This window comes from Mycteria americana, chromosome 5 (assembly GCF_035582795.1).
Source record: "Mycteria americana isolate JAX WOST 10 ecotype Jacksonville Zoo and Gardens chromosome 5, USCA_MyAme_1.0, whole genome shotgun sequence".
NCBI classification, from domain to species: domain Eukaryota; kingdom Metazoa; phylum Chordata; class Aves; order Ciconiiformes; family Ciconiidae; genus Mycteria; species Mycteria americana.
Genome location: NC_134369.1, coordinates 70,100,175 through 70,115,419, shown reverse-complemented (window position 1 = coordinate 70,115,419; position 15,245 = coordinate 70,100,175). Strand labels below are relative to the sequence as shown.

Here is a 15,245-nt window from a genome sequence, read left to right as displayed (position 1 = left end):
AGCTTCTTGCATGAGGGCTCTGGCTCCTTCCTTTCCACTGTGTAATTGGTTCCACCTGAGCATGATCTGATGGCGTGCTGGTTTTCGTTGTCAAATGGAAGTACGGCGTAGCTTAACCCTGTGTTTTCCACCTGCTCAGAATGGAATATGTGGAGAGGAGAAGGAGGGTCTGCTGTTAAATATGCTTGTCCGGCGCTGAGAAGGTGGGGTGCAGGTACACCAGTCTGAACGGGACTGTAAGGTCTGCGAGCAAAGAAAGAGAAAGAAAGGCACAAGGTTTGGCGGGAGTGATAGCAACTCCGGTTGGCAACAGCGAGCCTGTTGAACCACAGCTGAAGAGGTAAGGATTTGGTTCCTGGCTCTGACATGCATCTGCTGGACGAGTGTCTTGGTCCTCTGCTCCCAGTGTATAAGCTGGGGATAATAGTATTACTTCTTTTATCAATGTATGGTGAGATTTTCCTGTGTTCTCGCCTCTGGTGTAGTGCCAGGGCACTTAAACTCTCCGTGGAGAGCAGGTTCCCAGGGGCAAGTCTCTGCACAGGGGCAGAAGGTCTTGGTTTTACTGCAGGAACAACAGTAACTTGCCCCAAACACTTGAATTAAGAGCCAGATGTTGCAGGCTCTTTCTGGCAGAGGAGCAGGGACCTCCTTATGCCAGTACCTGCCCAGAAGAAGAGGCAGCTCCGTGGTAAGCCGGGGTGAGTGTCTCCAGTTGTCACCCTGCCTGGGGGACAGGAGCTATGCCCAGTCTCTGCATGGGCTGTAGTGCTGCCATAAAGCAGTGGCACGTCGGGTTCCCCTGTGGGGGATGGCCCCGGAGAAGGTAGACAGCACTCGGTCTTACTGGAGCCTTGTGTGTCTAGGGGTCTATCTCCTGTCTGTCCTTCCAAAAAGAGGAGGAGGTCCCTGGACTGGTAATGGTGGTATCTGAGTGCGTGGCCGGTGGTGCCCCGCAGTCCTGTCCTTGGGTGAGCACCCTGTGTGTCCCTGGTGTGTGTGCCCTGGGTCACTTGGAGTGGCCCCAGTGCCTGGAGGTACGGTGTGGGTGGCACCAGGGGACGAGGTGATGGTGAGCATCACGGGTCAGTGATGGATAGATACAGTCAGAGACCTTGCTATGGAATATCCTGCAGAGCAGAAATCCCAGGCACCGGGACTGCGTTCGTACAGGAGAGGTGTTGCAAACTCTTTGGTATTTCAGTGTCGCTGTGCTGCCTGGATTCCCCTGCGAGTGAACAGAGAGGGCCTTGGACCGGCAAAGCCGTTTGCCAGTCTGCAGCCACCCTTCCGCTCCTGCACAAACGGGAAAGATGCCGGGTGCTCAGGCCTGCTACACCCTTCCCATGGGAGTCTCTGCCAGAAAACTGGTGTTGCTCGTCTACAAGGAGAGAGAGAAGGAGAGCGAGCAGTGCAATGCAGGAGAAATACTCACCTATATAACCTCCTTGTCCTGAAAAAGAAAAATCTCTTACCTTGTCCTAGAGCTGAAGAGAAGGAATAAACCAGCGTACTTCCTTCCGTGCATGCCAGTCCAGATTCATGGCTCTCCCCCTGCACCCGCCAGCTCTCGGGAAATGTTTACCTTCAGAGTCATGCTCAGGTGGCACCAGCAAGACGTACTGGTGATCAAACTCCCCGTACCACAAGAAATGTAGAGGCACTGGTGGCAGGAGGGCACCCTGCAGAAGGAAGGACCGTCCCATGGACTCTTCTGTGAAGATCCCACCAGGGGCTGCTGGCTCTGGGGCAAGCCCAGTGCCGGCTTGTGGAGACCCTGCCGTCCTGGGAAGGGCTTTCTGTCGTGTTGCTCTTTCTCAGAAGAGACTCAATCCCAACTACTGCTCTGCAGGCAGATCTGCAGCTACTAAACTGTATGTCGGCATGTGTGTGCGTGACGTGGCTTGCTGGATTTTGCCTACATTTGCCCTAGTTGTGGACTCCCTAGGGAGAGAGCAGATGAACGAGATGGTGGAGCTCTTCCCCAGGTCATCAGGGAATTGAGGTGGAAGAAATGACACCAAGAAAGCACTTGGCATGAACGGAGTGTGGGTTTCCTGACTCTTCCTCCCCTAAACCGTCGTGGAAGAGCTCACTGCCTACCACTGGAGACGACCCTGTCGTCATACCCAGTATCCAAACTGAGCTTGATCATGGGATAACCGCTTGTTTTAACCCACAGGACCACCCTGATTTGTGTTGGGTTGATGGGCAGCTTGCAAGAACGACGCTCTCCTCTGTGTAGATTTGCAATGACACCTGAAGGGGACTGTGGGTCCCCAGTGTATGTTTGACTTACGCAGGGCGACATGTTTCCTCCCATGCAAAGTTAGCAAAACATGCCGTTTTGCTTGCTCAAAAATAAAGAGTGCAAAAGTCTTAATAAGGTTGCAACAGTGAAGCAAACAAATGTGCAGGTCTTGCTGGGGGGGATTAGCTTTGTACTCAGGAATTGCCTTCAGAAATTTGTTCCTCAGTTGGCCGTGCTGTGTACTGAGACTTGGCACCCTGGCATTCATCCTGCCAGGTGGGGACACCTCTAATATTTGCTTTTTTTCTCTTTTACCGATGGGCTGAGAAAAGCTCATTGGCCTTTATTACACTTGAGCTTGTCAGCGGTGGTAGATGGGGGCATTTGTTGTCTTGCTCATGCCCTCTAGTGTTGCACGTAACCGTCGGAGAACATTTCTAGGAGTCACCCACTTTGCCAGGGTCCCATTGCTACAATATCTTGCTCATTCTGTAGCTTAAAAAACAGAGTCGTCGTACAAAAAGATAACACGTGAGGAGAGTTGTTGTCTCAAATCCATGCAGAATATGCACAAATACAACAGCAAATGGTACTGAGAGTGAGGACAACATAGAATCATAGAATCATTTAGGTTGGAAAAGACCTTTAAGATCATCGAGTCCAACCATAATCTTCTACTTCACCTCTGAACAGCAGATACAGATTTCCTGGCCCCTCTATAAGTTCAAAGCACGTGGCCCCTGGGAGAGATGGTCCACAGCTCTGCAGGCCATCACCCAGCAAGCAAGGAGATGAACGGTCACCTGCCCTCAGCCTGGAAGCCATCAAACATTGGCGATGGTAGCGGTGGTGGAGGACAAGAGTGATGGCCTTTTGGGGTGTCAGCAATGCTGGGGAAAATCTGCTACTGCTCTTGAGTGGTCACTGCAGAGCTGTGTTTTATAGCCAACATCCCTTCCTGCTGTTGAGGCTGCTCCGTTTGCCATGTCCCTCACCCTCTGGTTAGCAGGGAGGTGTCCAAAATCATAACAGAGCAAGCTGTGCCCATTCTCCGTGATCTGGTCTGCTGGCCAGGATGTTTTTAGTTGATGGGCCAGCTACCTGTGCTTCATCCCACCATCAGCCCAGCTCCCATGCTACCCAGCCCTGGTCTCCAAGCAGGGTGGCCAGGTGAGCCATCCTGCCCTGGGACCACGGCAGCCCCCGAGGCAGTCGTTGGCTGGTCGGGTGCAGGGAGGGAGACTGCTCCCCCGGGGTCTGTGGGATCCGGGCGTGCAGCAGCAAGATACGGGCTGGGAAAATGGGTTTGTCTAAATGGAAGAGATCAGGGCAGCCCTATCATACAGTCCGAGTAACAAGTGATAGGATGAGAGGAAACGGCCTCAAGTTGCGCCAGGGGAGGTTTAGACTGGATATTAGGAAATTTTCCTTCACTGAAAGGGTTGTCAAGCGTTGGAACAGGCTGCCCAGGGAAGGGGTTGAGTCCCCATCCCTGGAGGTATTTAAAAGCCGTTTGGCTGAGGTGCTTAGGGACATGGTGTAGTGGTGGGCTTGGCAGTGTTAGGTTTACGGTTGGACTCGATGATCTTAAAGGTCTCTTCCAACCTATGCGATTCTGTGATTCTGTGATTCTGTGACTCTTGTACTTGAGCAACAGTCAGAACCTGTTCTACCCTTGAGACTTCAGTTTAGCTGCCCCAGCGCTTTCTGTTCCTCCTTTGAGCCTGTTTTGGCACATTCCCTTCAGCCCTTTGCTCCCGGAGGGTCTCTCTTCTCTCTGTGTCTTTGGCCGAAAAAGGGTGTGGTCAACAAAGGGCAACACAGTGCTGGGATCCCACCTGCAGCGCATCTCCATGGGGGTCTTAGACTGTCATCGAAGCTAATCAGCCTAACTGTTGTCTTCCCAAAGACCACGCTCTGCACTGGAAGGAAAAAAAAGGGGGGGGGGATTTACACAGCGACACAGAGTAACCCATCGAGCCTTGCCGAACGCTTGGCTTTGGACGTTGTCCCCAGGCCAGCGTCTGGGGGGGTGGCTCTCCTGTTCCCGTTCAGCTGGGACTTGCTGTCCACAGTTAGCGTCGCTCGTAGGGCACGCACAGCCACGCGGCCTTCGGGGCAGAAGAAGAAGAAGTTTCTCGCCTGCGGTGGATGGCTTTGGGGGGATGCGGTTGGCTCTGGAGGGATGCAGTTAGCAAAGCAGAGCTGATGTTACCCCGGGCATCAGACAGCATCGAGACGGAGATGGGGTCCTCCCCGCCATGCCCGCTCCGCTCTCGTGTGGGAGGAAGTGACGATGGGGGGCATATGTGCAGCCTACAGCAGGCAGCGCTTTTGGGCTGTGCGCCGATGCTGCTGTAGGCAGGGTGTCGAGCGAGTGACGGATACCTGCTTGCCAAGCAGAGGCAGTAGGCAGGGAAGCGAACGCCTTTCCCACGAGCGTGCTGCAGCGAGTGGGTTTTCACGTCGGCAGGGGGCTGGATCTGGTGGTCCTGCCTCTGCTCGACCCCTCGTCAGCCGTGACGCTCGGAGGCAGAGACGTCACCGAACGGCGGAGGGGTCCTACTGCGATCCCAAAGGGAAAGAGGGGAGGGGACCTCGAGGCTGGGCTCAGCGGTGACCTGCACCAGGTGATACCGTGGGTGGCACGTAAGCATGTGTGGATGTCACCGGTTGCTTTTTGGCTGCTGATAGGTACAGACCCGCGTGAGTGCTCCTAAACCAGCCCTCATGACACCAAACGATGCTTCTAGCACTTAAATAATCTGCGTAACCTGGCCTGCCATAGCCCTAGCAAACAGCCCCGTTGTTAGGGAAGCGGTGAAGGGGGGGGTGGTTGGTCTGGGTGGCCGGTGAAGAGGAGAGGGAGCACTGGGCCATCCCTCCTTGAAGAGGGCATGTCACACACGCGTCCTCTGGGACCGCTCCGTTGCTCCCCCCGAACTCGGCGGATGCAAGGTTTGATCCTTGCACGTACCCACACATCTCCTTACAGGGCACCGCTCCCAAATTCACATACTCTACGCGCAGAGCAATGGCTCCGCAGCTTCCTGGCTGGAATGAGGCCACCTAATTTGGGAACCTCTATTCCAGCAGCACCCGGGGACACTCCCACCCTCTCGGCTTGTGACATCCCGGTGCAATCACCGACCGTAAGCGCTCAGGGCAGGGACCGCGTGCCCCGGTTTTGCGCGGCCGTTAGCACGTTGCTTGCCCGTTGGTGGGGGGGTGGGGGGGGTAGGACACCGTCCTCGACCTGCAAGTTGGGGTGGGGGGAGCTCGAAGCTTGCGACTCCGCCGCCGCCTCCGCTTCCCTTACGGCAGCCCGGGTGTCTTGGGGAGGGGCGTCGAAGGAGCAGCAGCGAGCGTTTTGTGCGTTATCCTACGGTCCTTGGGATTCCTGTCGCCGATGAATCACGCTTCTGACCTGGAAGCGGCGCAGAAACCGTCTGCAGTTTGCATCACCGCCGGAGCCAGTGTCGGCGTGTGGCCGGGGCACCGACTGGGAGCCGAGTACCCGAGGATGCTCCGTTAGCTTATGTCCGTCAAGTGCCTGATGAGTAATGCCTCCAGCTGCCTCCAGCTGGGGATTGCTCTCACCAGCTCACCCCTGGGCTCCTAGTTGCCAACAGGCACTTTTGGGGTGCCCAGCAGGCAGCCGCAGAAGGGGAGGAAGGGTCCATGCTGGCAGAGGCATGCAACCCCCCCCCCAAAAACCCTTTTTGCTCCTCCACGACAGCCTCCTGACACCACCTTTCCCCAGCCTTCCCTCGCAACCTCATAAAAATCGGGTTTGTGATGTTTTCCTGGGCATCTTCATGGGGCGAGAAACCCTCGGAGCGAATCGCCTCTCCGTCGCTCCGCCTTTGAAACCGTGCAGCTCTAGGCTCTGGCAAGGAAAGAAAGGCAGAGAGATGAGCTCTCCTTCCCCCTGCCATCGAAGAGCAGCTGCAGAGAAATGGCAGGAGGGCGGCGGGGAGGGAAGGGAGTGCTGGGGTTTGGATCCATCCGAAGCGACTCCGGTCTCCCTCCCGACTGCGGCGTTGCACGGGGACTTGCTGTGTTCTCCTGACTCAGTCACATCCTGCTATTTAATTAACTTTAGACTTCTGGTTTAAAGGAGCAGTGCACAAAATAGTTATTTACTTCATTTGGAAATTCTTTTAATCGTTACCATAATTATAGCTTCCTCCTCTTTTTTTTTTTTTTTTAATATATTTTTCTTAGCAGGGGGAAGGGAGGGAGGGAGGGGGAATATTTGCCGCTCTCCTTGTGGTTATCACATCCTTCAAATTACTAAAAGAGGCTGGGATAATAGGTCTGGTGATTATATATAGGCACCATCTGCTCTGTGGCTGCTTCCTATCAAAGTGCAGTTAGGAGAGTGCAAGAAGGATATTTTCTCTCCAGCTATATTAAGACTCTGTTTCCATCTCGGCTCCAAAGCAAAGCTCTCTGCATGCAAATGGATCAAATGCGCTGTAATCAATGGCTCAGTTTTGGCAGCCTTGAAGCTGATTATTTTTTTTTTTTTAATTTTTTTTTTTTTTTTAATTTTATTTTCCCCTCAAGTTTGCTGTTTTTATTCGTTATGCAATTTTATTCGAGGCTGGTTGCTCTGCATTCAATGTTTTCTTGTAACCGTAGTCCCCCCCCTGTTTGCTGAGCAATATAGTCTCGTGTCAGCCGGCGCAGAGATCTGTGTCATAACTCGAATGCAAAGCAATATCTGAGCAATCGGGAATGTTTTGGAGGATGGCGAAGGCAGATTTTGAGGATGCATATGGTATGTAGAGGAGGTGGAAAGCTGAGCCGAGTTAACTGGGAGCAACAATAGGAAAGAATTAATACACGTATGGCAGCCGTGGCTGTCCCGTTGCTGCTGGGGACTGTTGGGGAGCATTGCGGAGCTCGGTGTTTGGGGCAATACGGGGATCGTGAGGCTGGGCAGTATCTTCTGCACCTTCTCGCGTGGGGAACTGGATATTACATTTGCCCCTCGGTGGCCTTGGAGACCCAGCCGGCTTTTCTTCTCTCCTGGAGCTGGTAAGATTTTATGCTCTTGGAAGAAGAAGATAGAGGAGAAGGAATGAGACATCGCCAGCCCAGACGGAGGGTGCTCGGGACGGGGCGTGCGAGCCCCTGAGAGCTGGCGGCCAGAGGAAGCCGCTAAGGCTGAAACGCGGAGGAATTTGTCTTGCGAAATCCGCGCCACGGTGCCTACGAGAGAGGAGGACTAAATGGCTTTTTTGAACGAGTTAAAGTGGGTAAAAAGAGACAAGGGAGGAGAAAATCCCAAATAGGTTGGCACGGATGGAAAAGGCTACAGTGCTGTAGCCAAGTCCTGGTTCCTTCTGGGTGAAATTCCCCTGATGCTGGTGGGGTGATGGCTGTGGGACGTACATCACGTAAGACGCACGTTGTCCTCCTGTATTTTGTCACTCCTAAAGGCGCGCTGCCTCCCTGCCCTCACTCCACAGATTTTTTAATGACTCTTTAGGGATTACTGGATCCCAATTTCTCGGGGCAATTCCAGAGGTTTCGCATTCACCCCTTCTTCTTGACCGACTTAAGACCCTTTTCTTACTCCCAGTTTCCCACAGGGTGCATATTGCTACGTGAAAGATGTACGTCTTCCGGCTTGGCCTCCTGAAATGATTGTAACTGGTAGAGGGGTTTCTCCATCTGAAGCGTGATGGGCGGTAGAAGCTGTTGGTGGTCTCAGCAGGGAGATGCTCCTCAGACCAGGGATCTTATGAGCAGCTGGTGGAGGCGGTGGGCAGTGCTGGCTGCTGCTTGAGTGGAGGAGATGCTCTGGGACATCTCTTCTGGGTGGCAAAGGACCGTAGGAAGGAGAATTTCTGCATCCCAGCGCCGTTTATCTGGCTTCATCCATGAGCAGGGGAGGAATTTCCCCTGGGAGCCCGTAGCAAAAAAAATCAGTGAATTCTGGGATAATTACGGAGGCTTGGTTCAGCACAGCAGTGTTGTTATTAACAGACCGGGATTCCCCAGGGACAAACGCTGTTTTTTTCTGTGGTTTGTATGTAAACGTATGAGAGAAACCACATTTATTGGCCTGGAGATCAGGGCGTTGCGTTTACCCGGAGAGCAGCGTGGTTTAGGGCAGCGACTTCTTGCAACGTGCCTCTAATCCTCCGTCCCCAACACCGATTCCCACCTCCCGATGCGGACGCCGTTTCCTGCATCCTTTTGTCTGCGAGTTAAATCACGGTCGGGCTTCACACCTGGTCTGCCTTGCCCCCACCTCGCCAGATGCTCTGGTGGGAAGCCCCATGCCAGGACCTCGAAAGCAGCTCCCGAGCTCCCGCTCCGTGGCGAGACGAGCTGGGCTTCCTTCCAGAAATGCATCCCGTCGGATCGCTGAAGCCACCGAGAGAGCTGCGTCTACGCGTCTTTAGATGCAGCCCCGCTCCTGCTGCCGCACAAACGAGTAAATAACAATAACAGCAATTCCTGCCGGAGCCCAGCAGTGGATCCACGTGTGCTGGTGCCACACGGGCTCGCCGAACTCTCTGCCGTCAGCAGAGACGTCCCCTTCCCCGGCTGAGACTGGATGGGGCCTCGCGTGCACGGCTTGGAGAGAGCAGCAACAAACGGGTTATTGTTTCTCCGTCCAGTTTCTTGAACAGGAAACTGTGCTTAAAAACGTCATCTTTTAAAAAAAGTTTGCTTGACAGGCTTTTCTGCAGTCTATGCTTCTTCCTAATTTCTCTGCATGAGGCAGCACTCTGCTTGTATCTTTTTTTTTTTTTTTTGTTTCCCCTAAAACACACAACTCCCTGGTGGCTGCTTGCATTTAGGACCCTTGGTTTCACCCCCACCATGGCTTATATCAGCGCCCGATTCAGAAGCAAGGACATGGTTTATCCGGCACCGTACGAACGCAGTTAAAGTCACAGCCACAAAACCCAGGGAGAAAAAAAAAAAAAAAAAAAGAGCACAAAGAAAAGGCTCCAAGGGTTAGGGGATGTTGAGCCGAAAAATGTTCCGTCGGGTTCTGCTTCGGCCACGCTGGAGCTGCCTGCGGCGGCGTGGAGAGCGGGTGAATGAGGTGCCCAGGAAGGAGGCTGGGTGCCAGCCGGGCAGCGTGACCCACCGGTGGCTGTTTCCAAGGGTCCTCGGCACAAAAACGCTGGAAAAGCCGCGAGCGTTGGTCTGCCAGCGCGGGGGAGCCTTCCTGGAGGAGACGATGCTTCGTGACCGGGGTAGCAAGGGGGAGGTGGAGGACAGGACCGAGTTGAACTTGGCGGTTGCTTTGCGAGGGGGATTGCAGGAGCTGCTCGGTATTCCCCCTCCGTGGGGGTGCCTGCGGGCTGCACAAGAGACCGTGCGGCCTCGGGGGATTAAAAACATCCCCGCTTCCTATAGCAAATTGGGGTCAAGCTGCTGCTCCGGGTGCCTACAGATCAGGAAAGGAATTGTACATGATCGGACGCTGCCTGAGGATGCACCATAAGCGGCTTTGCAGCCAAGAAGTGCCATTTTTAGACTAAAAACAAAACAAAAAAATCTCCCCAAGAGTTCAGCATGCACCTTGCAGCCCTTTTTCCTTTCTGCAGCCACGGGGAGGATATCATTCTGAATCGTAATCTGCTGTATGGACTCTGCGCTGGTATAAAGGCTTGTGAGGCTGTTGTAAAGGTCCTCTGGGTGTCGGGGACCCGGTGGGGACCGTGCAGCGGTGGAAGGCACACCGGGACCCGAGACACTCTGAACGCACCTCTGTACCCAGCAGTGGGTCTGGCTCTTGGTGGAAACGCTCACATCAGCCCCACGTGCGTCTTTGTCGAGGACTTTTGCAGCACTTTAAGCCGGGTTTAGTGAAGGGTGCACTGGGGCAGCAGGAAAGCGAGCGCCTCGTCGGCCGTCGCACGCTGCTTGGAGGAAGGTCTGCCTGCAGAGCCCAATTCCTCGGCTCTAATTACAGGAATGGGTGGCTTTTTCCTTCTCAGGCTGAAAAATTGGCCCAAAACCCTGAGAAACCACAACACAAACGCCTGACGCTTGTTCCACATGGTCTTCAGTGAACAAAAACCCTCTTGAAATTAGCCTTTGCCTACCAAAATAGGCAATACCACTTCAAAAAGGAAGAGAGGGAAAAAAACCAAACCAAAACAAAACCCAGGGCTTCACGGGGAAAGCACTTGCAACCTCCGAGTTTCTCTAAGCACCTTGCCATGCCTGCCAGCCCAGCCGGTGTTTGGTCCGTGATAAAGCCAGCTTTGCCCGGGGAGGTGGTGGTCCCACAGGGATGCTCCTTGCTGCTCCGTCCCCACGGCAGCGTGGTCTGCATCCGCCTCCTGCAATGGGGAACCCCGCACACCGGGGTGGTTGCGTCGTCGCCATCGCTCCTCCATCCTCTTAATTTTTTTTTTCCCCTGGGAGTATTAAGGCGAGCTTGGTTTGAAGCCTGAGAGTGCTTCGGCAACACCTCACACCCAGCGCTGTTGGTTCCAGGTTATTTATCACGTCTTGCCCTAGGATGCAAAACAAGCTCATGTCAAAGGCGTTATATTTAGCAGCGTCTGCCGGGTTGCAGCTGACCCCGATCTGGAGGCCACGAGGAGCTTTCTTGCGAGGAAGCGTGGGCTGGCGTGGGCTGAGTACAACCCCCACGGCCGTTCAGAGCCGCGGTGGCGGAGCAAAGAGGCGATACCAGTCTGCTTATGGTGGGGAGGACCCTGATCTGCTCTGGTCCCCATCCCGTCGGGTACCGGGGTGGAAGGAGCCGGACCAGGCAGTGCCTTTGCAGAGTGACCGGTGGGTCCCTGGGGAGCGGATGGCTCTTGCACCACCTAAATGAGCCTGCAGCTGGCAGGAAAACACTTCTAAAGCAGAAGTGGGACATGCTTACAAGTTGTAGGGGATCCGTGTGCCAGCGTGGCTTGCCCTTCGGAGCGGTGGTTTCCTCTCTTTGTTCGTCCGGCTCGCACCGCCGCGGCACTCAGAAAGGCAGGCGTGCCTCGGGCCGCCGCCTGGAACCTTATCTTACTCTAGAAGAATATATTCCATTTCCTTTTTAAATTAAAGCTTGATATTTTTGTGATTAAACAAAAGAAAGGCTTGAGTGTAAGGTTATAAACTCACACTTGGTATTTCTTCTGCTGAAGTTAAAGCACACGGGGACCATTTATTTTAGAAAGAGATTGAATAAGTGACTTGTCCCAGCTCGGCTGTCGGCAGCCCTGGGTTCACCTCGGATCATCCAAAAAACCACCCAGGATTGTCAAAAAGCAGGGAAGGAGCTACGCTGAACTGACACTTCGAAAATCATGAGCTACATCCTCTGTTTCAAGAAAGCGCCGCTTCAACAAGCAGCAGCGTTAATAAATACGCACATTTATCAATCCCCTTCCTGAGGGTTACAAATGAAACGAGGGAGAGATGTGTGCACGGCAGGCAGGTACCAGCCCGGGGTTCACAGCGGTTTCGAAGCCCGGGTGCTGATGGAAACCGCTCTGAGGGTTTGCAGGAAACCGTGTTGCTCACCCGTGTCTGGTGCGGGCAGAAAGGCTTAAGCGGAGCCTAAAGTTAAGCCAGTGCTAAAAGCTCTTAAAGAATCTGTGTGGTACCAAGGGTAGCTGGGGTGGTTGCAAAGAGCTGGGGACTTCTTCTGTTTGTAGCATCCTTTGCAGAGGAATTATCCCGACCGCATCTCGTGAAGTTGCGTGAATTGGCTCATAGTTCAGTAAAAATGCTTGTGGTTTAGTAAAACACGGTCTGTTGGACTCCAGCGTTGTGTTATCTCAGGGAAAGAAGTGGAACTAATTTTTATGTGTTGCACTGGATGATTTCTAATTGTTCCTGGCCATCCTGTGGAGTTCATTATTTCTCCTCCAGCCGACACCGGCTTCTAATTAGGGGACGTAAAATTAAGATGGAAGAGCAGCAGTTTGCAAGGGTATTGCTGCTCAGGAAGGAATCTGGGCTGGATTTAAGCCAAAAATATCCTCCTCTTGTTTGCAAGGTTTTGGTAGGGAGAGGACGGCTTGAATGCTGCAGGGTATCGGCTGCCACGTACGCCCTGGAAGAGGGAGGACTAACAGGGCAGCCCTTCGCCTCCTAAAAGGGGGCAATTAGCTCCCGTCCTCCTTGCCCATTCCCCTGCATTTCTCCTCCGTTCAAAGGGCACAAATCTCTCCTAAACCAGAGTTTTTCCTACCAAAAATTCAGGGTGGCTTCTATCCCCGGGCCATGCGACCGCGGCGGGGGGCAGCAGGCACCGAAGGGGCTCTGGGCACTGCTGCTGCCACGCTCAGCCCTGGGGATGCATTTCGACCGATTTATCAGGTTTTTCCCATATTTCCCCCCCCCCCAGTTTTTTTTTTGTTTTAATGCTAAATATTTTTTTCTCCTGGGAGGGTGATGTGACGTCTACAGAGCCCCGTTACGGTGCTGCTTTTGGGGGTACAATTGCAAAGCCAAGAGCTGAAATAGCTTGGCCAAGACTTTCTTAAATCTATTTCCCCATCAGGATGCATCACAACTTTAGGAAACGTAACACTGCTCTGAAAACAATCCCGGGTTCTCATTGACATCCTTTTCTGCCAGGAGACTTCTGGAAGATGTTTCTGTAGTTATTTAACGGGAAGGGAACAAATTCTTCACCGTAAGCCATCCCCTTGCTTGCCTGCGCAGCGTGGTGTTAGTGTTATGTGCTGGTAGAAGAAAAAGCTTTCAGAAATAGGAACAATTTAAACGTTGCAGAAATCCACAGGTTTTTGGCCTCATCCATCAGCTGCATGTGGCACCAGCTGCTTTTTACAGGTGCTTCATAAATGCGAACGAGCTCTGGTGTTTTTCTCTCCCCTCCTTTTATAACCCTGCTACTTGCTCATTTTCATTCCACTTCTGGTCAGCAGAGATGGCTTTGATGGTGGGTTTTCCCCCAGGCTTTAGCTGGGAATTAAACCTGGCTTAATTTTTACAGCATGGTACACCTGGCCGGGGGTTTTCCACCAAGACTCGTTTATATTTGGAAATAGCACGTGGAGGAGCTGTGAGTGGTTTTGATGAACTCCTACCAGTGGAAAAAGGGGGTTAGGGGAGCTTCATGTTGGAGCTTTAGGAGGAGAAGCAACAAGAATGATTAATTTCCCCGGGATTTTGTACAGATTTAAGAAACTCGATTTTGAAAGAAAAATTGAAAAGTTTTTGCTTTGGTCTTATATGGGCTGGAAGGTCATTTTAACCCCTTTGCCCTCAAGTTGCCCTGGAGCAGAAAATCTGCTTTGCATTTCATCTACCCCGCAATGAAGCTTACAGCCGCTAATTTTGAGAAATTAGGGTCTTTCTGCAGAACTTGCTCTTGTCTCTAGAAATGAGTCCTTGCTAACAGAGCAGTGCAGGTGTTTTGTTCGCCATCACGATGCGAACCCCACATCGGTACCCAGGGGCACATTGAAAATAGCAGCGTTGGCTTGGGGTTGATGCAAACCAGAAAGGACTTTCCCATAGGGCTGGATCCAAAGCTTGTCCTGGTTATCCCGGCGGGCGATGAGACACAGCTCGGCTGAGCCATGGCTAAATCCGGTGATTTTTTTGGTCTCGGTTATCAGGGAATAGCCCCCATGAAGTTCAACTAATTTCCTTGAGAGTAACTGCAATAAGACATTAAACAAGTGGTTTACATCCTAAATCCCTACATTAAAATACATTAATTGCGTTTATGGTTTAACTGGCAGTTTAGTGACTTTGTGAATGATGGAATTTGAGTTTTGTTAAGCCAACAGAGCAATCTTTTCATATATTTTTCATTACAGGAAATGGAGATAGTTTGTCCATATCCAACTTTTCCTCTAAATACCATGTATTACCCTTACTAACCAACAGACCCAAGAAAAAGATACCTAAACCTTTAAGGCGATAACTAAAAATGAATGAGACGGTATGGAAGAAGAGCAGTGAAAAATGGAGACCATTCAGTAAAAATTGTATTTAAAAATCTATTCAAGTTGCAACACTTCTACAAAAAAGTGTCAGAAAACCTATGATTTGGGTTTTTTTAATACTTTAGCCTACAGAAGGCATATTTCTCTACTTAACTGAAAGGCAAGTAAATGCCTACCCATTGTCAATCCTTTCTCGAGAAATAACTCCACATCACAGGAGTTGGTGCATCGCTCTTTTCCTAGCGGTGTTAAAGTTATTTGATAAAAGCAAATTGAACTCGGTGGTATCAAAATTTTCAGCCAGGAAACACAAACCCATATACAACTGGGAAAGAAAAACAAACCCAAAGCTTTCCAAAGATCATTTTGGGGGGGGGATTCAGCCTCACCTCTTCGTCATGAGCGTATTTTCACTGTTGCTTTGGGTGTTTGCTTTTGTGGAGGGTTAAAAGGCACGTTCTCGGACGCGCGCCCGATGGGCGCCTGAGCTGGGACGCTCTCATTGCTGACGATGGCTCAGCGAAGCGCACCATCTTGGTAAGGCTCAAAAAGGCTTAGAGGTATATATGGATAATAGGTACCTCTGCGATGACGTTAGGCAGATGTGGAAATGCTCGTGCTTCGGGGCATAAGCCAAGTCCTAACCCAAAGGGCGAGACAGAGAAGCTTCCCCTGGGTCCGTGTGAGGACATCCCATCCTGGGGATTTTTATGCCTTTCCCAGAAAGATACGGGGTCCGGATGATTTTAGCGGGGCGAGTTTCATGGCCTCAGTGTAGTCGCTTGAAAATTCCCATTACACCTGCAATAGCAGCGGTGCCTTCCCTGCAAGGGAGACGACCGCCCGGGTCCAGGGTTGATGAGAGGCAGCAGCCAAGCACCCAGGGCGGTCCCGTGCTCAGGTTTGCTCTCGGTACGTGACTCCGCACGGGGAAAACCTCCAGAGCTGCCCGATTTTTTTATTTTTTTGGGTTTTTTTCCCCCCTAGAGATGCAATCCACGCAACACCTTCCCTTAAGCAACCTGATGTAGCTCGTGTAACCCCATCTCCTTGCAGGTACTGCCGTCCCCTTTGCTTCC

General features: G+C 52.3%; 1 protein-coding gene across 6 annotated transcripts in view; it reads left to right on the top strand.

Moving 5' to 3' along the window:
• SAMD4A (sterile alpha motif domain containing 4A) overlaps positions 1-15,245 on the top strand; it is a 106,838-nt gene that overhangs the window by 70,254 nt on the left and 21,339 nt on the right. The window lies entirely within an intron of this gene.